This window comes from Macaca thibetana, chromosome 18, assembly GCF_024542745.1.
Source record: "Macaca thibetana thibetana isolate TM-01 chromosome 18, ASM2454274v1, whole genome shotgun sequence".
NCBI classification, from domain to species: domain Eukaryota; kingdom Metazoa; phylum Chordata; class Mammalia; order Primates; family Cercopithecidae; genus Macaca; species Macaca thibetana.
This window is the reverse complement of record NC_065595.1, coordinates 24,145,728-24,171,297: the sequence shown is the minus strand read 5'-3', so window position 1 is coordinate 24,171,297 and position 25,570 is coordinate 24,145,728. Positions and strand designations below refer to the sequence as shown.

General features: G+C 38.9%; 2 long non-coding RNA genes across 2 annotated transcripts in view; both read left to right on the top strand.

The window, feature by feature from the left end:
* LOC126940986 (uncharacterized) overlaps positions 1-5,021 on the top strand; it is a 29,707-nt gene extending 24,686 nt beyond the window's left edge. Inside the window, exon 3 of the long non-coding RNA XR_007721028.1 lies at positions 3,355-5,021. This is a non-coding gene — a long non-coding RNA (uncharacterized LOC126940986). The remainder of the gene's footprint in view (positions 1-3,354) is intronic.
* A 12,462-nt stretch (positions 5,022-17,483) lies between these two features.
* LOC126940985 (uncharacterized) overlaps positions 17,484-25,570 on the top strand; it is a 53,702-nt gene continuing 45,615 nt past the window's right edge. The window contains exons 1-2 of the long non-coding RNA XR_007721027.1: positions 17,484-17,693; positions 25,435-25,532. This is a non-coding gene — a long non-coding RNA (uncharacterized LOC126940985). The remainder of the gene's footprint in view (positions 17,694-25,434; positions 25,533-25,570) is intronic.

The window sequence follows — 25,570 nt, the reverse complement described above, 5'->3', positions numbered from 1 at the left end:
ACTGGTCTCTAACTCCTGGCCTCAAGTCATCTGCCTGCCTTGGCCAACCAAAGTGCTGGGATTAGAGGTTGGGATTAGAGGCATGACCATGCCTAGTCATGATGATTTATTGAGTGGAGTTCTGTTCAAGATGATGGAGGGCTAAAATTGTCCTAAGAGCAGCAAAGTCTAGCTCAGTGGCTCATGCCAGTAATCCTAGCACTTTGGGAGGCCTAGATGGGTGGATCACCTGAGGTCAGGAGTTCGAGACCAGCCTGGCCAACATGGCAAAACCCTGTCTCTACTAAAAATACAAAAATTAGCCAGGTGTGGTGGCGTGCACCTGTAATCCCAGCTACTCAGGAGACTGAGGCAGGAGAATTGCTTGAACCTTGGGGGCAGAGGTTGCAGTGAGCTGAGATTGTGCCACTTCTCGCCAGCTTGGGTGACAGAGCGAAATTCCATCAAAAGAAAGAAAGAAAGAGAGAAAGAGAGAAAGAAGGAAAGAAAGAGAGAAAGAAAGAAAGAGAGAGAAAGGGAAAGAAAGAGAAAGAAAGAAAAAATTTTTGGCAAGATTGTGAGCCAATTTTAAGAGTTTTTATTAAATTTCAAATCTGATTTTAAATTCTCAAAATTGGACAGATAGCCTGGAAAGAATGGTCACAGACCTTTTCCCTAATATTTTAAGTTGCTTCAAATCAGTTATTAAATCTTATATATGTATTTTTTAAAGATTTATTCCACATGGGTTTGATTAATTTACACAGACTTCTTCCAAAACTGTATCTAAACCACATTGTTGATATCTAAGAAACTCTATGAGCTTCTCCAAAAGCCCTCTTAAAAGTACAACAAAATCATGTTAGCAACTCCAGATTCCAAGTTGAAATCCTCCCACTTTAGTATAAGTACCATCAGTTTTGAATGAGTCTGGATACGAAAACCTATTTTCCCATTTTGAGGAGAAAATCCCTTTTCAGAGACTCTTTCTTGACGGTATATTTGTTATAACATATTTGGGCTTAGGGCTAAAACCTTTGGTTTGTAAGCTGAGATTTTCATTTGCACTCACCATCAACAGCGTATAAGTTGAAAAGAATCTCAGGTCTGGTTGCTATCCTGAGCTACTGCAAAGGAGAAACCACTGAGAGTAAGAGCATTTAAATTATTGTACATCACATTTTCTATTTGCTGCCATTATTTTTCTATTAAATTAATGGAGGACAATCAGTTGAGATGATATTGTAGATCTCAGTGCCTAGTGCATTGTAGGTCCTCAATATATGTTGATTCTTCTTTTCTTTACATATTTCTGAGGTACTGAAAGAAGTTCTTAAAATGGTTTTTATCTGTAATCATTTTGGAAAATTAGCTATGAAGATGGAAATTTGTGAACAAAGGAGAACTTGCAAATGCCATTTTACTGAGCATGTTACTGAATGGTTATATAAGGAGTAAATATTCTCTCAGCATTAATAAGTAAATATGAACCAATAAGAACACAGGTGAGGACTCTTTTCCTAACCAGAATCGATGGCTAAGGTTTATAGGGCAATAAATTAGACTATTTGTATCCAAAGCAATATTGTTGTCACCACCAATTGTAATAAGCATTTTTATAATTTATGCCTTTAATGTATTTATTATGAAAAAGCTTCTAAGTATATTGCACAAGTGGTAGTCTGCTCCAGAACTGGAAATTTGGGAGACTTGGTTTTTGGACCCAGCCTATTCACTATTATTTGGTTGATAGGTTTTCTTTATTATTATTATTATTTTTAAAAGGCTTGAGAGAGTAGAGGCTTTCTAATAAAATACGCTGCAGTGATGAAAATTATACCATGTCTTTTGCCTTAGTATCTATGAGAACATTGAAAATTGGCCTGATAATGAGTCATAGGATAATTTGTAAAAATGCATAGTGGTTTTACTATAAATATAGTTTACTTCAAAACCACAGAGATTGCTCACAATCATTGCTCTATGTAACTAGGCAAAGCAATTTAGCAGCAAATAGATGACAGGAGTCATGAAAAATATTTTTTGGACTTGTTAAGTGAGAGCAAAAAACAAACGGAGGGATCTACGTGAGTTAAGAAATGGTTTTCTGGTCCTACCATTAATTTATTTGGGATGTGAAAGTGAAAAAACATTCAAAACCTTTGCATCTAAATCTTAATCTGGTGAAATTTCTTCTTTCAATTACAGTTCAAAGGCAGTTATTAACACTCATTGTGTGAGGGACACAGGAAAAAGAGTACACAATCTTTAATGGGAATAAGCATCCATTTTACTTTGGAGGCAAAAATATGCAGAAACAGTTTAAGTACAAGTCTCCTAAGGATAAAAATGAATACATTATTTCCTAACATGAAGTTGTCAGGAAACAACTGATTCCAAGAATTACCTACCCGTCCCAGGTGTCATGTGAGGTCACACTTCCTTTGATGCCCAGTCATACTAGACTGAACTTCCACTATACCTCACCAAAGGATGCACAGGACCCCTCCTCACATGTTTCTAAGGATCCCCAGGGAGTGTTTTTGGGATTCTGTTTTTTGCTGAATTTTGCTGTTTTTAAATTAATTCATTTGTTTATTTTGGTGGGGTGCATTTCCCTTTAGCACAATCCACTGGAACAGAATAATATATGACATCAATACATAACCCTAAATCTAGGTTATTTTGGATTCCAAAACACCACAGAAGGACTTTAGCAGAACAGCAAGGGTTGCTTCCAGGCATCTCAGCAAGGACAGTGCCTCCACTGTAATATAAATTGGTAAATATATGCTTCCATCTCACAACTACAGCCTTCTAGTAACTATCAGATGGAGAGTGTTTAGAAAAGAATATACATCTCCCAAGAAAAAACTAATATTTAGAAAACACCTTTCCAGAAAGAATTATGATCCATAGAGATGCAATTCTACCCACCAAACAAAACAAAACAAAAACATAAAACCTATCTTTTACACAATATGTGTGAAGAGTAAGACCTTTCAATTTTACTTTTGATGGACAAAAATGCCTATCAAATGATTTCCCTGCAAACCAAAGAGCAGTTACCCTAAAGATTAATTCAGATCTCTCCCTCTGGAGAAACTGAAACGAGCCTTAAACTGTGAATCTTCCTTTTTGATCTTGCAGTAATCAAGGTTTAAAAAATATTAGGTTCAGACTCATCCAGAATATGCCATTCCCCAAGAAAACAAAGGGGTAGACGCTCTAGAGGAAGATGGAAAGGACTGTATCAGACGAGCAGGGTTAATCCCTTCCCAAGCCATTAACAATCTTGATGGGTCTGTGAATATCACTCCACTGACCCCCAATTTCCCCAACTGTACTTTAATAATAATAAATCTTATTTTACAGGGTTTTATAAAAATTAAATGAGAAGAATACACGTGAAAATGCCTAACATGGTGTTTGGCGCTGTATCAGTCCATTTTCACGCTGCTTATAAAGACATACCCAAGACTGAGCAATTTACAAAAGAAAGAAGTTTAACGGGACTCACAATTCCACGTGTCTGGGGAGGCCTCACAATCATGGCAGAAGGCGATGGAGGAGCAAGTCACATCTTAAGTGGATGGCAGCAGGCAAAGAGAGAGCTCATGCAGAGAAACTCCTGTTTTCAAAAACCATCAGATCTTGTGAGACCCATTTACTATCAGAAGAACAGCACGGGAAAGACCAGCCCCTGTGATTCAATCATCTCCCACCAGGTCCCTCCCACAACACCTGGGAATTATGGGAGGAACAAGATGAGATTTGGGTGGGGACACAGAGCCAAACTATATCAGGCACATAGCTGATATACTCCTTCTTTAAGAGGGTAGAATATGGTATATGTTGCATCATTCAGTACTAAAAGAGCTCAAAGTGGCATTGTTTAACCCATGGTATTTGCCACCTCTAATCCAAGGAGCCAAATTCCAGAGCTACAAGAGAAAAACATTTCAAATTGATGCCTGCATTTCTAGGTAGAATCACATGATGACTTCCTTCCCGTTATTATAGCCCTGGCTCCCTATTTGTCAAGGAAGATGAACCTAGAGGAAGTAGAGGGAAGAAGAGTGACATGCAGGAAGCTTCCCTAGAAACATTCTCATTAGCCTTCCTTGGGTCTGTGCCTCAATACACCAGCCCATCATCATCATGATCATCAACACCATTATCATATCATTGTAGTCTGTAGCAGCCACAGACCTGGCAGTTCTCAATGGCCGTTTACAGAGTGCCCACATGTGCTGGGCTCTGTGAGAGACTATACAAACACCAGACAATCAAGGGAGGAGTCATTCTGCTTGCAAATGGGCAGTGAAGAGAGTGCTTCCCATCCCTTCATATTTGCCCTTGATGGCTAAATATGAGGCACGTTGTTGCCTGTGGAGTTAATAAAACAACTGCATGAGCCACTTTCCCATATCTATTAGCTATTGCAGGTCGTACAATCTCAGAGCTGGAAAAGATCCTAGAAATGATCAGACTCATTTTGCAAAAGGCCATGAAAGTCCAGAGAAGCTGTGACTCACCTGAAGTCAGGGAACTCATCAATGAGAACAGGAACTGGAGCCTGGGTTGCCTACTTTTAAGCCCAGCAGACTTTCCAGCATACCACCATGCCTCTCTTCTTGAATAATTTCCCAAAGTTCTAAGAAACAGGAGTAGAATATACCTAGTACTAAAAAATATGAGTATTTCTGGTAGAAGTCGTGAATTGCCTGTTTCTGCATTAGAACAATGATTTTATAAAGGTTATTATTACTAAGATGACAAAGAGAATATTTCTGAAATGTTGATAATTGGTATACTTTTCTGGAATTCCAATTTGCTTTCATGGTTAAATTTTGGAGTCTCAAATTTTATTATTAAATTATCATATCTTTAACTATTAAATAATATCTAATTTCATGATTGAAGACAGTAAAAGTGCTAGGTATAAAAAGACAGCATGATCTTTCTAATAGTGTCATGGGAGGGCCCCTTTGAAGCCAAAGTCTTCAAATGTAATTCAGCCAGAATATACTATGGTATTATGTGTGCCTTTTCTTGATTTTTTTTTCCCATTAGAGAATGTTGAATTTGAATGTTTTTAGACACTCCCAATTTTGGTGTGGGGGCATAGGACTTGAACAGACTGGCTCTAATTCTTTATAAGAAAAAGTAATGTATAACCTAGTAGAGAGCATAGGCTTTGGAGTCCAAAGATTTGAGTTCAAATTCCAAATTATTCAGCCTCTCTAAACTTTAGTGTGCTGTACGATAAATGGTGATGAGAATTCTTTCTGTGGATACTATCTGGAATTAGTGCATGTAAAGTGTCTGGGACACATGGGCTGTCATTAAACGGTAGCTAATTTTAAAGCTGCTAAAGGAACACTTTATGTAGACCAAATGCATCTGATATATTGTCTCACTTCACCTCACAGTTCCACTGCAAGGAAACTCAGACTGAGAGAATTTGGGCCATTGGCCCAGAGCATCCCACGAGGCCAGGTCATAAAATGGCAGGGACTAAACTAAGATGGGTCTGACTCTCAAATCTTGGGTATTTGTACTACTTTTGGAAACACTGAAATGGCTAAGACGATGGGAAGAGGAAGGATGGTAGTGAATGTCTGTAGGCCTTTAGCTTTGCAAAGACACAATCCCCTTCCTCCCCCATTCTTTTGTAATTCCAAGATAGAATACTTTGGAAATCTTTGTTCATCCAATGTGCATCCGCTTTTCCATATGACTCTGTATTTCTGAGCAGACTGTAAGCAACTCATTCCAAGCTCAAACCACACACCCTGAGAACAGAACTAAGAAGAATTCAATTGATTTTTGGGGACAAGGGTAGTCTTCCTGCTAACAGCCCCTCTCCCCTACCTTCCTGCCTGCTTGCTGGCTGTTAGCATGTTTGTCTTTTGCACAAGTCATCCAAGTTGACAGGTTGGTGAGGTAATCAATAGGAGAGAGAGCAGATGAGTATCACGGGCACAGAAGGCAAAGGTTATCACTACATGTTTTAACTTCTGTTAAAATCTTATGGGACCTGTAGGAGGAATGGTGAGTACAAAATAATTTGCTGGAAAATCCAGAACTAATTAATCTATTACCATATTCCATTATAATACATTTAAACAAGGCACCTACTTCCGTTTGTAAAAGTCATGCATCCAATTCTAACAAGCTGTTTTCCCCTTTGCAATGTGAAAAAATTTTCTTTCTACTACGCTGAAAATTAAATTGGCCATGTGTACAAAAAAACAGACAATAAAGGCCTATGGCACTAAAATCTCATTAAGATTTTTTTGGTGACAGTGCACAAAATATTATAAAATAATGTGAAATCCAAGTATTCTTAAATAATCTAAAACTGAATGAGATGGAATAGACTCTTTCAGTACAAGAATTGTATTTCCTTCAGAAATCCTCTGTTATGGTTAAATTTAGGACCAGGTTTGCTACATATGTTGATCTGGGTTATATAGTATAATTTGTGGAGCGTTTATTCAGTCATACGAAATACAAAGCTATGTTAGCTTTCAGATAACACTAGTAACATTCAGAATATTGTCTTAAACAGTTAAATATCACTACAGAGTCTTCCAAAAGGACTTTTTTTCCCTTGATTTATCTGACCCAAATGTTAAGAGCCCTAATGAGCCTTAGCAACATTTATTTGGCTAGTTAAATTATTCAGCTTGGTGAATGATTTGGGAGTGGTAACAAGATAAGAAACCAGAATTTTGTTTCACATTAACATTCAAAGGTTTGCCTTAAGGTCATCAATCTGATTTATTAAATTTCTTCATGAGAAAACCCAAGGCAATTCCACCTGCCATGCAGAATTGGCCTTACCCTTAGGCAGAATCAATTTTTGCTATGAAATAATTTTTAAGTTAAGATGTTAGTTTTGCTATCACGGCAAGTGCTCCTCAGGCCTGTGAGCTTATGGGTTTATAGCTAAGATATCATCTTGATGAGCATCAGTTGTTTTGGGGGCACGTTGAGACTTAAGTTTGGAATGCAGAGAAGAAAGGTTTCTTTGGAGACTAAAGTAGAGATCTGTTCTGCTCATCCAGAATCAATCCTTGGCCCTCTGGTAACAACCCCACTGTCCCCCTTTTGGGGACTTCCCCTCCCCCATTGCAAATACTCCTAGTGAAACTGTAAACTGAGATGTTCTGCCCTCATCGGGTCAGGAATGGGCAAATAACATTAGCCAGCATATAAACCTCTTTCTGGAATTTGAACATTAAGCCGCGTGACAATACTTTTTAAAAATTATTGCTATTGATTCATCCCAGAGGTGGCATATTGAAAAGACTATCCCTTAGCTCCTGCCACTTAGATCTCTAGAGCTACTCCTCATTCCAAGGTCTATTTTCCCCATATTTTTTTTTTTATCTTAGGAACTACCCCATACCTTATCCATCAATTAAATTTCTTTCATTTAGAAGTAGTCACAGTTATTTTCTGTTGCTAACAACAAAGAATTGTAACCTAAAAGATATTCCTAAGAAGATGTACACAATATGGGTCATTGAGAGCCTGGGAAGAAGCTCTACCCAGACAATGGCAAGAGGTGCACAGTAAGGTGGCTGAAGACAGCAATATACATCCTTCAGCCTTGCACAGGCTGGTCTACCTTTGATGAAGGTAAAGCCACTCCAATAACATAGACTTCTGCTTTCACAATGTTCAGTGACTTCTATAAACTTATTTTTTCTCATTTTTTTTTAGAAAAGCCATAGACCATTTTCAAAGTCTTCAGTGGAAATCTTTCATTTCTCGGAGACCTTGAAAGCCCAAATAAAATGAGTTTGAGTGTTCTGAATCTTCCCAACTATGAGGGTCTTGAGGCAGGAAAAAGGGAAAAGACTTCATCTTCCCCATAACCTTCATCTTCCCAATTCCTAGGTGAACTTGTATCTACAGTAAATCTCAGGAGCTCTCTTAGATGTCCTGTCACCAGGAAAGTCATCCAGCTAAAACCTTGGGATAGTGTGTGTATTAGTCCTTTTCACACTGCTATGAAAAAATACCCAAGACTGAGTAATTTATAAAGGAAAGACGTTTAATAGATTCACAGTTCCACAGGGCTGGGCAGGCCTCAGGAAACTTACAATCATGGCAGAAGGGGAAACAAACACATCCTTCCTCATGGGGCGGCAGGAGAGAAAAGTGCTGAGCAAAAGGAGGAAAAGTCCCTCATAAAACCATCTGATCTCATCAGAACTCACTATCATGAGAACAGTCGCATGAGGCAACTGTCCCCATGATTCAATTACCTCCCACCAGGTCCCTCCCATGACACATGGGGATTATGGGAACTAAAATTCAAAGTGAGATTTGGTTGGGGACACAGCCCAATAATATTCCACCCTGGCCCCTCCCAAATCTCCTGTCCTCATATTTGAAGACACAGTCATACCTTCCTAACAGTCCTCAAAGTCTTAACTCATTCCAGCATTAACCCAAAAGTCCAAGTCCAAAGTCTCATCTGAGACAAGGCAAATTCCTTCTGCCTCTAAGCCTGTAAAATTGAAAGCAAGTTAGTTACTTCCTAGATACAATGGAGATACAGGCATTAGGTAAATACACCCATTCCAAATGGGAGACATTGGCCAAAACAAAGGGGCTACAGGACCCATCCAAGTCTAAAATCCAGTGGAGCAGTCATTAAACCTTAAAGTTACAGAATGTAACTTTGACTCCACGTCTCACATCCAGGGCACCCTGATGCAAGAGGTGGGCTCCCATGGCCTTGGGAAGCTCTGGCCCTTTGCCTTTGCAGATTACAGCCCCTCTCCCAGCTTCTTTCATGGGCTGGTGTTGAGTGCCTGCAACTTTTCTAGGCTCATGGTACAAGCTGTCAGTGGATCTACCGTTCTGGAGCCTGGAGGATGTTGGCTCTATTCTCACAGCTCCACTCAGCAGTACCCCAGTGGGAACTCTCTGTAGGGCCTCCAACCCCACATTTCTCTTCTGCACTGCCCTTGCAGAGGTTCTTCACGAGGGCTCTGTCCCTGTGGCAAACTTCTGCCTGGACATCCAGGCATTTCCATACATCCTCTGAAATCTAGGCAGAAGTTCGCAAACCTCAATTCCTGCAGGACCAACACCACATGGAAGTTGCCGAGACTTGGGGCTTGCACTCTCTGAAGCAATGGCCTGAGCTGTATGTTGGCCCCTTTTAGCCATAGCTGAATCTGAAGCAGCAGGGACACGGGTCTCCATGTCCTGAGGCTGCACAGAGCAGAGGGGCCCTAGGTCCAGTACACAAAAGCATTTTTTCCTCCTAGGTCTCCAGGCCTGTGATGGAAGGGGCTGCTATGAAGGTGTCTGACATGCCCTGGAGACATTTTCCCCATTATCTTGGTGATTAACATTTAGCTCCTCATTACTGACACAAACTTCTGCAGCTGCTTTTCTTTTCTATCACATGTCAAGCTGCAAATTTTCTGAACTTTTATTCTCTGCTTCCTCTTTAACACTTTGCCACTTAGAAATTTCTTCTGCCAGATGCCCTAAATCATCTCCCTCAAGTTCAAAGTTCCACAGATCTCTAGGGCAGGGGCAAAATGCTGCCAGTCCCTTTGCACAGCAAGAGTGACCTTTACTCCAGTTCCCAACAAGTTTCTCATCTTTATCTGAGACCACCTCAGCCTTGATTTTGTTGTCCATATTATCATCAGCATTTTGGTCCAAGCCATTCAACAAGTCTCTAGGAAGTTCTAAACTTTCCTGCATCTTCCTGTCTTCTGAGCCCTCCAAATCTCTAGGAATTCCAAACTTTCCCACATTTTTCTGTCTTCTTTTGAGCCCTCTAAACTGTTCCAACCTCTGCCTGTTACCCAGTTCCAAAGTCTCTTCCACATTTTTGTAGAATATATCTTATATATCTTAACAGCAGGGCCCCATTCTCTGTGGCACCAATTTACTGTATTAACCTGTTCTCACACTGCTAATAAAGACATATCTGAGACTGGGCAATTTACAAATGAAAGAGATTATTTTAATAGACTCACAGTTCCACAGGGCTGGGAAGGCATCAGGAAACTTACAATCATGGCAGAAGGGGAAGGAAACATGTCCTTTTTCACATGGTGGTAGGAGAGAAGAGTGCTGAGCAAAAGTGGGGAAGGCCCCTTATAAAACCATCAGATCTTTTGAGAATGAATTCACTATCAGGAGAAAAGCAGCATGGGCTGCCCCCATGCTTCAATTACCTCCCTCCAGGTTCCTCCCATGACACATAAGGATTATGGGAACTATAATTCAAGATGAGATTTGGGTGGGGTTACAACCAAACCATATCAGTGTGGCTCAGTGTTTCCCAGACATTAGACTTCACATGCCAGTAAAGCTTAAAAAAATCAGACTCATTTGTAATTGCTATTTTTTTTGTTATACCATTTAAGAATATTAAACTTGAAGAAATCACCAAATACCATCACCACTGATACTTAAAGATAAATTTAAAAATAAAAAGCAAGCAGAACTTACATTTACACACACATACACACACACACACATACACACACATGCACACATACACCACACAAAACCAATTCAATGAGCTCTAGGAAAATCCGAAGTTATATTGTCCTTATTTCTCTAAGTCCACTGTATAAAAACAAGCCCTGGCTCAAGAAATAGCCAATAGTTGCATGCCTCTAAGCAGCACCCTGGAGGCAGAGGTCCCTCACCTTGAGATTAATCAGATGACACACAAAGGTTTAGCTTTCTTCTTTTTGGACTCACCTTTTCTGGAGACTGACCACAACTACCATCAGCCCTGATCCAAGGGCTGAGAAAGATTTGTTTATGTAAACATGTAAACATGCTGGACTGATTAGGGCCTGAACTGGCTCCGTGTTCTTAACAGAAACTTCCACACCCAAGGGCAAAGCCATGATTACACAATGCCCTGGGGTCAAGACTGGAGAGTCCCTGGGAAACTCTCTTGGAACCCTTTTCCAGCTCCTTCTGGCCTCTGGTCTCTAGTTACTCTTTCATACCTGAACTTCACCCCTCTGCTCAGTGTGTTTAAATAGGTGCTTGGTTTAATCCCTAGATAGAGTCCCAAGCCATGGTTCTATCTGCTGTAGATCTTTAGCCAACTCAGCAATACCCTTAACCCTATCCTAAGTTCCAGGAACCTCTGCCCATTTCTGTTATACCCAGGCCTACATTTTCAGAAGGGATTTTGGACAATCAACTTGATCCCTTCTGGCCATGACAGATTGTGAGCTCAATTTGATTGTCTTAGTCCATTTGGTTGCTGTAACAAAATACCATAGACCAAGTAATTTATAAGCAACAAAAATTTATTGCTAACAGTTCTGGAGCCAGGGAAGTCCAAAGCACTGGCAGATTCAGTATCTGGTAAGAACTTTGTAGATGGTGGCTTGCTGTTGCCTCACATGGGGGAAGGGCAAGGCAGCTTCTGGAATCTCTTTTACAAGGGATTAGTACTTTCCCCTCATAACCTAGTCACTTCCCAAAGCCTTACCTCTTGATAACTTCACCTTGGCGATTAAGATTTCAACATATGAATTTAGGGGAACACACACATTCAGACATAGCAACGACCATACTATCACCATGCTCTATTCATGTATTATTGTGTAAGTCAGCAAATCCTTCATATTAGGTCTCTGCATCCTTTCCTTATGGGAGTCAGGAGGGAAAAAGACTGCTAAGCAAGTACTGGAAGCATGCATAGGTGGTCAAACAGGTAGGAGAAAAGCTATATACCAGTAGCTTTAAATGCAAGAGTAATGGCAGATGAACACTTGTTGCAAACTTCTGTAGGTCACTTCAAGGAAGCATGTGCAAGTGGAAGAGTCAAGAGTAGCAGAAACTAGCAGAAGCTAAAGACCAACCCTCTTATCATTACTTGTTCAGAATACTGGATTGCCAGTGCCTATGTTAAAGTAGTCAGAATCCATATTATCTTAAACATGAGCTATGATTTATATTAGCCATCTTAAATTATTCTGCAGTAATAAATTATCCCCTAATCTTTGTGGCTAACAGCAATAACAGTTTAATTCTTCTCTTGTTACATCATCATTACAGGTTGGCTACAGCTCTGCTTTACATGTCTTCATTCCAGGACCCAGATTGATACAGCAGCCCCTATCTGGTATATTATTGGTCTCATGGCAGAAAGAACATGGCAGAATCACACAGTGGCTTTTAAAGCTCATGCTGGGAATTGGCATGTGACACTTCCACTCACATTTCATTGACCAGCCACATCACATGGCCAAGCCTAATGTCAATGAGGTAGGGTCAAAGCATGTTTTGAATAATACAATAGACCCCATGAGTACTCTGTTTTGTCTTTCTCATTAAATATCTCCTAAGAAGTACAAGTGCCAACAGTCTGTACAAATCTTTTTACTCTGAAATTATAAGTAGCACGATATCCAGACCACAGTCTTTATAACTCCTTAAGTCTCCGGATCTCTTCCAAGTATACTGCCAATCGTTCAGTACTCCTCTGTTCGTCAGGGGAGCCTGCTTACAAAATGGCAGACATGCTCACATGTCTGTCAGTGTTTAGAGTTGATAATGCAAGCACAGCATTTCACCACAGCCCTGGTGGCTGAGTTGCAAAATTATTTATGGCTTTCCCATTTATGGCATGCTGCTCAGTTTCCCATGAGTTGCTAGGAAAAATTCCTGATAGCTACTATGAGCCATTGAAACCTATGAGACTTCATTTATTATGGCATAATATACACATTACCTCACTTGTGTTAGACCATATGGAGAGCTCTCTGTTGAATTTGGCATAGTTACTGGGGTGAAACGGGAACGGATTCTGTTCCTAGTCCTCTTCAATTATGCTGTATGTTGGATCAGGCAGCCAACTTCAACAGATCATCTGGGCATAGCAATCAGTCCTCAGGACAACATCACTGCCTTCACCTACGCCAATAAAGAATAAAAAATGTGACACTGAAGAGTGTCTGAGTGGCAGAGAACAGCAAGATCCCAAGAGTGGATCAATAGGGTGCCCTGCTGAAAGTAAGTTTGTGTGTGGGAGTTGAAGGACAAGCAGAGCACCCCTTTGTCACTCATTCTGGGACAGGATTTGGAAGGAGAGGCAAGAAGCTCAAGAGAACCTGAAAAGCATAGCTAGTTCTAAGCCCAAATGAGCAACTAGCCACAGCTCCTTAAATGGAGAAAGATCCACCCATGGGCAAAACCGCAGTACACAATCTGCCATGCCAATTTTCCTCCTGCTTAAATAAATGAACAAATGAACACTTGGTCTCTGTAGGCACTGAGGGAGGGAACATGAATCCCCATAATGTAGATTTAAGGAGGAAAGTGGGCAATATGTGGATATTTTCATGTATTTTTGGTAAATCTGGGGCTGGTTTATATGATTCAAGGTAGACTTTGTTTGTTTTATTGTACACATGATTGGAATTCCTTTGGAGGCCTTTTCGTTTTAGTAATTGATTAGACATTTTACTAATTATTACAATGATTTATCTAATGTTAAAGCAACCACAAAAAGCTGGTCTGGAAATTAATATGATAACCTGAGAAAACAATCCTAATAGGTTTCTCCTTTTACAATTAAAAGTTTAAAAATTGTTCTGCAGTTTTCCTGTTTGCGTTGCCACTCCAACTGTCTATGTCTGAATCTCTCTGCCTTTCGCTCTTTCTCTTTCTCCCTCAAACATACACATTAACGTAAAAGGCAAAGCAAAACTCTTCAATAAGTAAGAAGAGTTAGCAAGTACTTTAAGAGACTTAGTGTGTAACCACAATCCTTCCCCATGTTTCTTTTTCCACATGGCATCTCCTATGTTTCTCATCTTTATTGAAATGGAACATTAATACTTGAAGAGTTCCCATTGCAAGATATTATGACTCATAATGAGCTGTGGTTGAAACAGACCCCTTGCTTCCAAAGGACAGTTCTAACTTTGCTGATGGTTGAGTATTTGAAATAAAACCAAAAGATTGGTGCCCATCCCCCCAAAAAAGTCTAATTAGTGTTCGTCTATTGGAGAGGAAGCTGAGCATGCTGCTCCACCACTGCCAAATGAAATTAAGGCCCAATTATTGATAAATGAAGAGTGGTTTGTGCTGGAGCCTGGCCTGGAGTCGCGGAAATACATCTGTCATTTGGCCTGCGCAGGAGTCATTCATGTGTGACATAGCATCCTGTGCATTTATCATGCATCTGTAGATTTTTGTTTTAATTCAGTTAGCTGTCTAACTAGATTCGGTGCTGGATGCCTCGAATGGAGTCAGGATTTGGACTGACAGATGCAATTCTAGTCTGAAATGGTGTGTGACAGGACTAGCTATCCTGCATATTAATTATTATTGAAACCATTATAGGCAGCGCTTTTGCACAAATGGTCGATTGGGTTATCTGTTTTGTGGCTTCTATAGTTAACAATTGCCCAGTTGCTCCAGGGCAGGTAGGAGACATGCTGGATCAATGAACCATTGTTGTTAAGTGCACTTACTATTACCATGAAAATTAGAATGGAGGTGCTTGAAAGGCAGGAATGAAAATGCCCGTCTTACCATTATGCAAATTACAAATTCTATAAATGAGATAAGTGGGGAGAGAAACACTTTTCATAAATCTTAACTAGGTAAAAGAGTTTAATAAGTCCATTGTCAAAAACAAATTGAAAACAAACATTTGTTAAATTGATAAAAAGAAAAAAGAAAAAAAGGGAAGCAAGAAAAGAAGCATCTGCCGGGCTGTTCCCAACCTAGCCCCTCACACAGCGCTCAGTTTTGTAGCATGCGAAGATTTCATTTAAAGTTCTTGTCATTTATCATTCAGTTGCATAAAATGTTGAAAATAACCATTACCTTCAAAAAGAAGCCAGTAATGCAATTCTTATCCAAAGTTCTGAGAAAATATTGTCTGAGGAGGACTTTAATGAGACCAGGTCCAAGGAAGGACAACAATCCTGTCTCAACCTCCCTGGTTTTCCTTTGTTTTTTACATATTTTGCATATATCCTAGTTATTCGCCCAACTCCTTATTATTTCAATCATCCAGTGAACTTTAGTAAGCCCTGCAAAAAACATTCCCATCACAGAGGATTGATTGAGGTAAATGTTGCCGAAACATACAGTCTTCCTTGCCATTTGCTTATTAACCTCATGTATATTAATTATGTGATCACAAACTGTGAGTTCTGTTTCTGGCACAGCACAAATTGCACACTTTCACTCCTTAAAGAATTTATAAAGTTGCTGAGGACTTTAATAGAGCAAAATACAAAATGGTAACACAATGCAATGTACTATTTTGCATGAAAGAGAAAATTCATGGCGGAGTTAAACTAAGAATGATGAATTTGCATCTTTTAAAAAAATTCATATTTGTTAAGGGACATTTCATTTTGGTATTTTAGGTCCAAAGAAGCTTCTACTTTCTTAAATAATTAAAAATTTGCATCTAGAATAAATGCTTTTTCATCTCCTGATGTTTAAAAATGAGGTGCTTAGAAAGAACCTGGCTTCAATTTAAAAGTTCAATGGCTTGATTATGATATTGGGTTACAAGATTTTCGTTGTTAAAGATCATCTTGAATAAAAGAGCAAATAGAAAGCAATGCTATATCTTGGTATAAATAGATCTTAAAATATTAATAGTCATAATATTCAGGAAATATAAGTAAATTTTGACTTTATAGTTTGGAAGCTATTATCATTTTTGTGTGATTAGCTACTGCAACTTATAATGTTTGCTTCGCTGCTTTATTTCTTTCAATAGCTTTTTTTTTTTAATGAGACTCCAAAAACTTAATTATGGCTTATGCAAATATCATTTGAGGGAAAAGAGGGTAATATTAAATCTTTAAAAGCATTGTTAGGCTAAATGCTAGGAAATTCGTTGTAGCTATTCAATGGTATTCAGAGGAAAAATTGAATGGAGGTGAGGGGGGCTTCCGGAGAGCTTCCTCGTCCTTCCACAAAATCACCTGTGTGGATCAGTTCTTCCCAACTTTTCAATCAAAGATGAGTATTTTCCAAACCTGGAGGAAAAAAAAGAGTTAAAGGAGAGCTTTTGCCTGTGACTTACGTGCAGCTCAGGAGTCAAATTAAACCCATTCTTTACCAAAACTGCTGAAAATGAATACATGAAGTATATGGCTACTCTCTTAACAGGTATAATGCAAAACTTCTTTCTATTCTTTTGTTGAATCATCTACTTTTTTTCTATATTGACTGGATCTCCAATAGTGTGTAAAACCTACAGAAAAATGCACAGGTGAATTAGAGTAACCATCAGGTTTAACTAAAATGTTTTTCTGGGAAGATATGAAGTTAAAAATCCACTGCGTATTTTTAAAGTACCCATAGCCTACTGAGCACTGCACTTGAAGAATGCTTAATATCACGAAGTTGCCAAATGATACAAATAAAAAAAATGTTTGAGAAGGATGGGAATAAAATGGCAGGAAGAAGGGGAGGACAGGGTCAGGAAGGAAGCAGACAGAAAAAGACAGATTGGATTATAAGCCTCTAGAGCAGCGATTCCCCAGCTGTCTGAGTGTGGACCACTACTAGTCTATGAGCATTCACTGGTCTGCTGCTAAAAGAAATAAAAGTTTAGAGAAGGAAAAACTTTTTCTCTACTTTCTTAAGTTCAGTACCTGGAGGCCTATGAATTAAACTTACAAAAGACAAATTAATAGGAGAAGAAGAACACAATTTGTATTAATATTTACATGCATGAGAGTTCACATACAAAAAAAAATGCAAAGAAGTGATTCGACTCGGGGACTTATATACCATTTTAACAAAGGAAAGGAGTGTGAGCCTCAAGTGACATTAAGTTGTGGAGAAGTGACTAGGAAACATGGGGAGGAACTAATGGAAAATAAGACTTTAGTAAGATCTGTTTATGTGAACTCACCTTAATGTTGACTCTGGTCTTTGATGTTAAGAGCTGCTATTCTGTTAGGCAAGAGAGAACCTTCTTCAAAGGGAAATTTATGTGTAGGTTTTTAGGCAGAAAAGGAGAGGACAGTAAACTCTTCCTGCATTTCTTGATTCTTAATTGGCTTCAACTCACAATAATCCTTATGCCAAAGTGGCATATTTGAGGGTGAGATATTCTGATTTCCTTCAAAAGGTAATACTTTGTTTTAAAAAATGATGATAAATACTTTCAGTTAAGTGAACTGTCTTTTAGTCTCAAGTTTGTTTTCTACATTTTCAGCTTTTAAAACCCCTTTCTTTCATGGAAACATGTTTGTAATCAGTGTTATTCTTTTTCTCTAATGTCTTTACTAGGCAAGGTAAAACCCTGGTGACTTTAATACCTTCCTTTGATTTATATTATATTATTTTCTTTTTTATTTCAATAGTCCATAATTTCTCAAACAGTTGGTGCAATGGTTTAAATGTTTGTCCTCTCCCTAACACATGTTAAAATTTAATTGCCATTGTCACAGTATTAAGAGGAGGGACCTTTAAGAAGTGATTAGGCCATGGGGGTTCTTCCTTCATGAATAGATCAATGCTATTACTGTGGAAGTGGGTTTGTTATTGCAGGAGTAAGTTCCTTACAAAAGGATGAGTTCAGCCCCCTTTTGCCTCTTTCTCTCTGTCATTCTCTCTTTGCCCTTCTTTTATGGGATGATGCAGCAAGAAGGCCCTTGCCAGATGCCAGCACCTTGATATTGAACTTCTCATCCTCCAGAATGGTGAGCCAATAAATTCCTGTTCATTATGAATTACTCAGTCTGTGGTATTCTGTTATAACAGCACAAAATGGATGAAGACACTTGGAAACAGTGTTCTAAGGCAGTGTCTCCGGAGGAAATATTAGTAATAGCCATCTTTATTGAGTCCCTGCTATGCTTCAGACAATATGCAGAGAGTTCTACATATTCTCTTTAACATTAATACTAATTAATACTAATCCTAACAGACAGACAGTGTTGTCCTGATTTAATAAATGAAGAAAGCAAGGCTGACAGAAGTTAAGTTGCTTGCCCAAGGTGACTTAATCATAGGATGACCTTATTATCTACCATTTAAACCGTACACCTTTTAAAGTGAAAGAGGGCAATATTAACAGTTACAGCAGGATAACAGATATAGCAAGGTCTTTCCAGGACAACATAGCACATAGAGTCACCCTACAGAGCTACCGTATAGACCAGAATTTAAATCAGATTGCATCTAAAGCCCATGATGCTCTTCCCACTGTATTAATCTGTCTCTGGAAGTTTCTGTATTTAAATACAAAAATAGAAACCTATTTTGAAGAAACTGAATTCCTAGAACTTTATGATACCAAGATACACAAAATAATAATTCAGTCAACATCCAAGATGATTTGTACCACAGAACATCTACCACCAATGGTGGTTTTATGGGTGGTGTAAGAATGAAAAGGAGATAATGTATATGGGACATGGACTTGTATCAGAACTATGTGTTAATGTCTGCTCTTAAGAGAGGAATTCATTTTCCATATGCAGAAGTTAAATGAATGTAATGGTTTTGTGAGATTCTGACTTCATCTAATGGTACAGCCAGGACAAAGATAGGGATAGATTCCCTGGTGGTGAGTTACAGCAGCCAGCAACGCAACCCCAGAAATGGGTCTGGGACTAAACGAGTCTAGCCCTATCAAAAAGAAATATAAAGTTTGGCAATTATTTGCCTTGAATAGGAGTCCTAATATATACTGTAGTTAATACTGTGCTCTTAACTTTCCCTCTGTTATCTGGGAAAAATGCAGGCAAAAACTGTGTGTCCCAAATAGATCAAGATGATTGTTGGGAACAGAGCTTAATTCCACTAAATCAAAATGATGCCTCATCATTTCCATCTCCCCAATGTTGTAATGAATGAATGCCATTAAAACTTTGAGGTCTACTCCCAATTCTCCCACCTGCACTGTGACCTATAACTTTTTAATTTTGAGAGAAAGGCTCTTCCCTTGCCAGAAAGTGCTTTCTGTTTGTGAAAGAGTATGTAAAATAGCACCAGGTGAAGAACGACTTTTTCACCCAGTCTTGAAACCATCACAAAGAGACAAATTTTGCTGCTTTTGCTTCGTGTGTGAATTTTTTTTTCCACACAGCTCTATTCATTGCCTAAAACAATGGGGCCAGTGTTGGCCAGAAAAGAATAGTGCTATTCATGCGCCCTGTACCCTGCACAGTGCCTACACTTGTTAGTCTTGGCTGCCCTGTGCTGCTGGCTGCTGGCAAGAAAGTCGGGTCTATGTTGTTGGATGGCGCAGCAGATCAGAGAACGAACACTGGCAGCCAGATTCCCAGATAACCTCAGCTCCTCTAGAAAACTCTTGTTGACATAAGCCTGTGCTTTGAGGGGTGTCTTGGAATTCCAAGAACTTGGGCCAGGTGTGAGGCCAGGTGGTTGTGGTCCCATTCCAGCCATTCCCATCCTCCTGCTACAACCAAAGCAATGTCGTTAGGGGTCAAATGCCTGGTTTAGGAATCAGACACCTGACTTGAATTCTGGCTCAGGGCTGACTGGCAATAGGACCATAACCAAGTCTCTTAACTTCTCTGAATCTCTATTCCGTCATTTATAGAGAGGGCATATCAATGCCACCTACCTCATGGGGTACCGTGAAATTCAATGACATAGTATTATGCTATGATTAACAGGGAATAAATGTTAGCTATTATTGTCATTAATAAGAGACTGATGTAGTGATCACTGTCACTAATGAAAGATTGGTTTAGGGCATCCTCTCTCTTGGTAGAAAATTAACCACTGTGAAATCATGGGCAACATCACTGAAGTGATGAGTGAATGGAGGGAGGGAAAAAAGAATACAAGCTTCAGAACCAGGCTGTGATTGTAGTGCCAAAGTAAAATGTTTTACACAGGGAAGAAAGTGTACACTGGCAGAGGCCACTCCATTTGTCTCAAGGACTGAACAGAAGACTAATTTGCTTTCATGTGGCTTATTACAGAAGGACAGTTCCTTAAATGTATGCTGGGGATGGTCTCATCAGCCTCTTCTCTATCTCTCCAACCTAGAGTGAGTGCAGCAGAAAACCTGGACCCTATCCTTAATGTGTGTGTGCCTGCGTGTGTGTGTGTGTGCGCGCGTGCGTTTAAGTGAGAATGTCTCATAGCTCCTGTTTGATTTCTGTGGGGAAGCAAACTGCCAAATTCAGGCAACCTGTGGGAAACTTGCAGAGGCTCTGGTAGATTCTGGGATCCTCAAGGGCAGGCTGCCTGCCCATCCTTCTCTAGAATCACCCCAATGCAGAGCCTGCCAGACTGCTGGAATTGAAATGTGTTATCAAGAGTAGTGCTGCAAAGGGACTGCAATTCCAAATCAAATTAAGTCTAAGAGGGATGTAGGGCTGGAAAGAGACCATCTTTCAAGTTCTTTCCAACCCAAGATGTTGTGATTTTTGAAGCTTTCCTTGCAATAGATGTTGTTTAACCACCTTGTGTCTCCTGTGAAGTTGCCACCATGAAAGCTGGACCTGTTTGGCACCCATTTCCCTTGGCACAATTTATATACTTGTACACTTGTTATAGTATCAGTGCTCTAGATTCTGTTAATGCATGATAGGAAGCATAAAGAGTACTAATCACAAGGGCAATTTTCCAGGTTGTATGTACTATAGAGAAAAGATCATATATACTTGGTAATTATCTTTTCTCCATAGCACATATAACCTGGAAAATATATACTTTGTAATTTTAGACATTTTAACCATGACTTCCATAAACAGCAGACTTCACTTGGTATAATCACATAATTAGCAGACATTATTGCAGTTCATAAATGGAATTAATTATAATTTTAATTAAATTTTCAAAAGACAATCTAATAAAAGTAGGATTGATTAGAAAATTATCAATGAATTTACAGATTCATTTAAGACATTTATCTCTGTCACTTTTAAATTTCATTGAAATCTGTTAAAAGTGGTGGTAGGTACGCCCACAGTAACATTTCAATAGCCACCATATTGTTTCAAGAGGTAAACAATACCTAAGATGTGTCTTGGTGTCTTTCACTGAGTAGTGGATTTTATCAGTCAACTCCTTTGAACATTGTCTTGAAATAAATTCACAGAAAAATATGACCTGTCCAGTGTTCATTTTGAAATCAAAGTCTTGTCTATTTGGTCAATTATATTTTTCTTGAAAATAGATTTGGATTTCAGATCAAATGTATGGGTGAGGTAAATTTACTGATGGCCTGTTTGAGGGTCAGTCACAAAACTGATATAGAGCAGTTCTAAATCCTAGCAGAAGCTGAAAAATATCTGCAACATTTGTGTCTAAAACAAAAGCTTTGGGGTAGGAAGAAGTAGTACACATGCTGGATCTGTTGCTTACAAAATGTGGTTAATATTATTTACATTAGACCCACTTTAGCAGTAGCAGCAAAACCTGCATAGTTTTCATAGTGTTTGATAATTTTCGTTTCACAAATGGAGATGACATCATCAAGAAGGAGGGTCTGTAAATAATGCATTCATTCATTTACTCATTCATATATTCCACAAATAGAAAGCGAGACCCTCTATGCAGGATTTGGTTATAAAAGTCATGAAATAGGGTGATACCATCAGCAGATCCATTCAGCTCTATCTTCAAAGTAAATCCGGGATCCAACCCCCTTCTTCTCACCACCTCTGCACTTGCTATTCCAGTCTACAATCTTTTATCTGCCTAACAATTGCATTAGCTTGTTAGTTTGCCACTCTGCTTCCACTCTTGTTACAACAGAGCAACCAGAGATAGACTTTTTTTCCTTTTCTTTTGAGACAGTGTCTTGCTCTGTCATCCAGGCTGGAGTGCTGTCGCAGAGGTAGTCTTTTGAAATGTAAGCAAGATCCTTCAAAACCTTTCAGTGGCATCAAATCTCACTCATGATAATATCCCAGAGTCTTTCCAGAGGCTGGAAAGTCCTTGTGTTATGTTGCCTGGCCCCATCTCTGAGCCCACTGCCCACTCTGATCTCATTCCCTCCTTCCCAAACCCAGTGCATGCTTCACTGAAGGTGTCTGTGTCCTTCTCCTAAGATACAACCAAGGCTTGCTCACTTATCCCATTCAGGTTTCCAATCAAGTCATCAAAACTGAGAGGCCTTCCTGGCCTGCCTTATCTCATTTAGGCCCTCTCCCTTACATAGTTCTCCATCCTCTCACCACTTTATTTTTTTCCATAGCATTTATCATCACTTATGTGTATTATTCACACTGTGTATTTTTTCGTTTTCTGTCTTCCCTGCCTAGAATGTAAGCTTTGGAAGAGCAGTGACTTTGTCTATTTTATGTATTGCTGTATCCATTGGGCTCAATAAATATTTGTTAATAAATGAAGGAATCATGCTGCTCTCATCCTTTTAATTTTACCTGGAAAGAAAGATAGGCAACAAATAATTCCGACGAAGCATGGTAAGAGTTATCATAGGAGAAGCAAAGAGTCATGGGAATAGTAAGAAGAACTAATTGGTTTTCTGGAGGAGGTACTGTTTCAGTTGAGGCCTGAAGGGTGAAGTAAGCCTGGGAAAAGAATTCCAGGAAGGAGCAACACCACCTTCATCTCCCTCCCTTTCCCACCTCCTTCCCTCCCTTCCTCCCTCCATTCCTCCTCCATTCTTCTTTTTCTCCCTTCGTTCCTTTTTCTTTTTCCTCTTTCTTTCTCTGTATTTATTTTATTTAGTTGTAGTCATATCTTCTTATTCTTGTCATTTTAATTCTTGAGGATGTGATGTGTGCTTCTGGGAATAATTTGGATTGGATAACTTGAACAAGTTCACCTAGGCAAGGTAGGAAAAGTATTTATAAACACGTTAAATACACAGCTGTGTCCTTAAGGAAATAAGGAGAGTAAGAGAATTCTCAACCCAAATTAAAAGTACTAACCAAGTGAACTTGACATTGCTGTTATCCTGGAGTGGGGAGGAGCTGAAAATGAGTGCCCAACCCAGGATTATGCAACACAGGAAGACGTAATCCATGATGAGTGACAGTTATCAGATACAAAAAATAAACAAAAGGATTAGAAACCGAAGAGCTTCAAGTAATAGATTATTATAGGGATATTATAAATAATTTGTTAAAAATGATTAAAGAAAAAAATTAACAAATCGGAAAAGCATAAGAAATACGAGTAAGAAATAGGAAGCTTTCAAAATAACAATTAAATTTCTAAAATTAAAAAATATATCAACTTGGAAGGGAAAAGCACAATGGATAGTTTAGCCAGATATTCAACATTCAAACAGTTGAATAAAGGTTTTTCTAAAGGATAGCAGAGAGCAATTAAATATTTAAAAATGGTTAATACACATTGAGGGGAGAAAGAGTGTTTTAATGAGAGTGCCTGAAGGAAAGAATAGACTGGGAGGAAATATGTGAAGAGATAAGACCTAGAATTCTCCAGATTTTTTTGTTTGGTGGGGTGTGGGTGAGGGGATTGGGGTGGACACTGCCTCACTCTGTTGCTCAGGCTGGAGGGCAGCGGTGCAATCTTGGCTCGCTGTAACCTCTGCCTCTCAGGCTCAAGCGATTCTTCTGCCTCAGTCTCTGGAGTAGCTGAGATTACCAGCACCCACCATCATGCCTGGCTAATTTTTGTATTTTTAGTAGAAACAGGGTTTCACCATGTTGGCCAAGCTGATCTCAAATTCCTGACCTCAAGAGATCCACCCACCTTAGCCTCCTGAAGTGCTGGGATTATAGGTGTGAGCCACTGTGCCTGGCCAAATCCTCGAGATTTGATGAAAGACATGAAACCTCGGGTTTTGGAGTTCCAAGTGAGATAAGGCAACACATAGATACATCTTATGGAAATACCAGAGACCAACACAAAATCTTAAGAGTAACAAGAGAGAAGGAAAAGACACCTATAACAGAACAACCACACTAACTGTAACCTTCTCAGTAATGAGAGGAAAAATCAGAAGACAACAGAATAATATCTTCAAAGGGGTAGGAGAAATAACTGTCAATCCATATTTTTATACCCAACCACATGATCGTTTATAAATAAGAGTGAAATAAAGAGATATCGCAGATAAAGGCTGAGTGCTAACCACTATCAGAGCCATGTTGGGAGCACAAAATAAGGTATATCCATGTGCAATTATAGTAGGTCTTATGCTTTTCTGACATGTTAATTTTTTTCTTTAGTCATTTTTAACATATTATTTTATAGTATCCCTCTAATAATCAATAACTTGAAGCTCTTTGGTTCTAATACTTTTGTTTATTTTTTGCATCTGATACCTGTCACTCATGGATGATGTCGTCCTGTGTTTTATAATCCTGGGTTGAGCACTCATTTTAAGCTTATCCCCACTCCAGGATAACAGCAATGTCAAGAAGCAGGAATTTAAACTCCAAATGAAAGAACGGGAAGCAAGACTTAGGAATTTAAACTTCAAAGGAAAGAATGGGATGCAAGCTCATGAGCAAAGAAACCAGTAAATATGTGGGTTTATATAAAAATCAATAATTATATAAAGCAACAATAATAATAATTCAAATGAATAATTTGGTAAGATATAAAACTAAGATGACACTAAAATGTTGGACCAAATAGCATGTAAGTGGGAGGGGGTGGTCAGAGTTAAAGTGCTGTAAGGTACTTGCCATATTACAGCAGAATAAAAAGATCAGTTAAACTTAGACCTTGTTAGGTCAGGAGACATGTTAAAAATGTAGAAATAAAAACTAAAATAATAGAAATAGAATGTATCTCTTCAAAACCAATAGAGGAAAACGTGGTAATAAAGAAAACTCAGTTGATTCAAAATAAGTTAGAAAAGTAAAAAGGAATAGTATAATATGATAAGAAAGCAAAAACTAAAGTCGAAAAAGATGAAATACATGTGCAGTTATAGTAAACCTAAACTGAGCAGTGGCAGCAAAAATATACTTCATCTGGAAAATTAGGGGATAGCTAGATTAGATAGTCAACTAACGCTATAGATTGGAAGGTCCCTGACAAGTGTAAAATTTATAATTATATATTTTATGTGTCTATATTATTTATATTAATATCTAATATTTGTTTATATATTTTATGCAAATTAAGCAGGCATTTCTCAGTGTGGGAAATCAATGTGTCCTAAGGATATGGATCTGTCTGCAGAAAGATTAGCCAAGCCGTAAGTTGGGTCAGCCACCGGAAGAGGGTGCTTCAATGTAGAAATCAATGTGAAAAGAGTTTGAGATGTTGACTAGGAGTACAACTTACTAGAACTGCACATTTTAAGAACCAGAAGCATAGGGAGATGAGTCGAGGTCAAAGCAGTAAAACAAATAAACAAACAGACAAATAAATTTTGAAGTGCCTATAGAAGAGAGAGGAGTTTCACCTTCAGAAGAGCTCTGGGTAGAAAAAAGCATCAACAGTGCCCTATATCTCTTTTTCCAATCCGGAGACATTTTGGAAACACTTTGAAATCTGTTTCCCCAGGTTTGTTTTTCCTCTCTGTCATACCTCAAGAGGAACACAACGAGTGATGGCCTGTCACTCTGATGCCTCTCTCTACTCAAATGGCAGAAACCAACCAGGTGAGTTGTCATAACTTAGATGAAGCTGGGATAAAAAT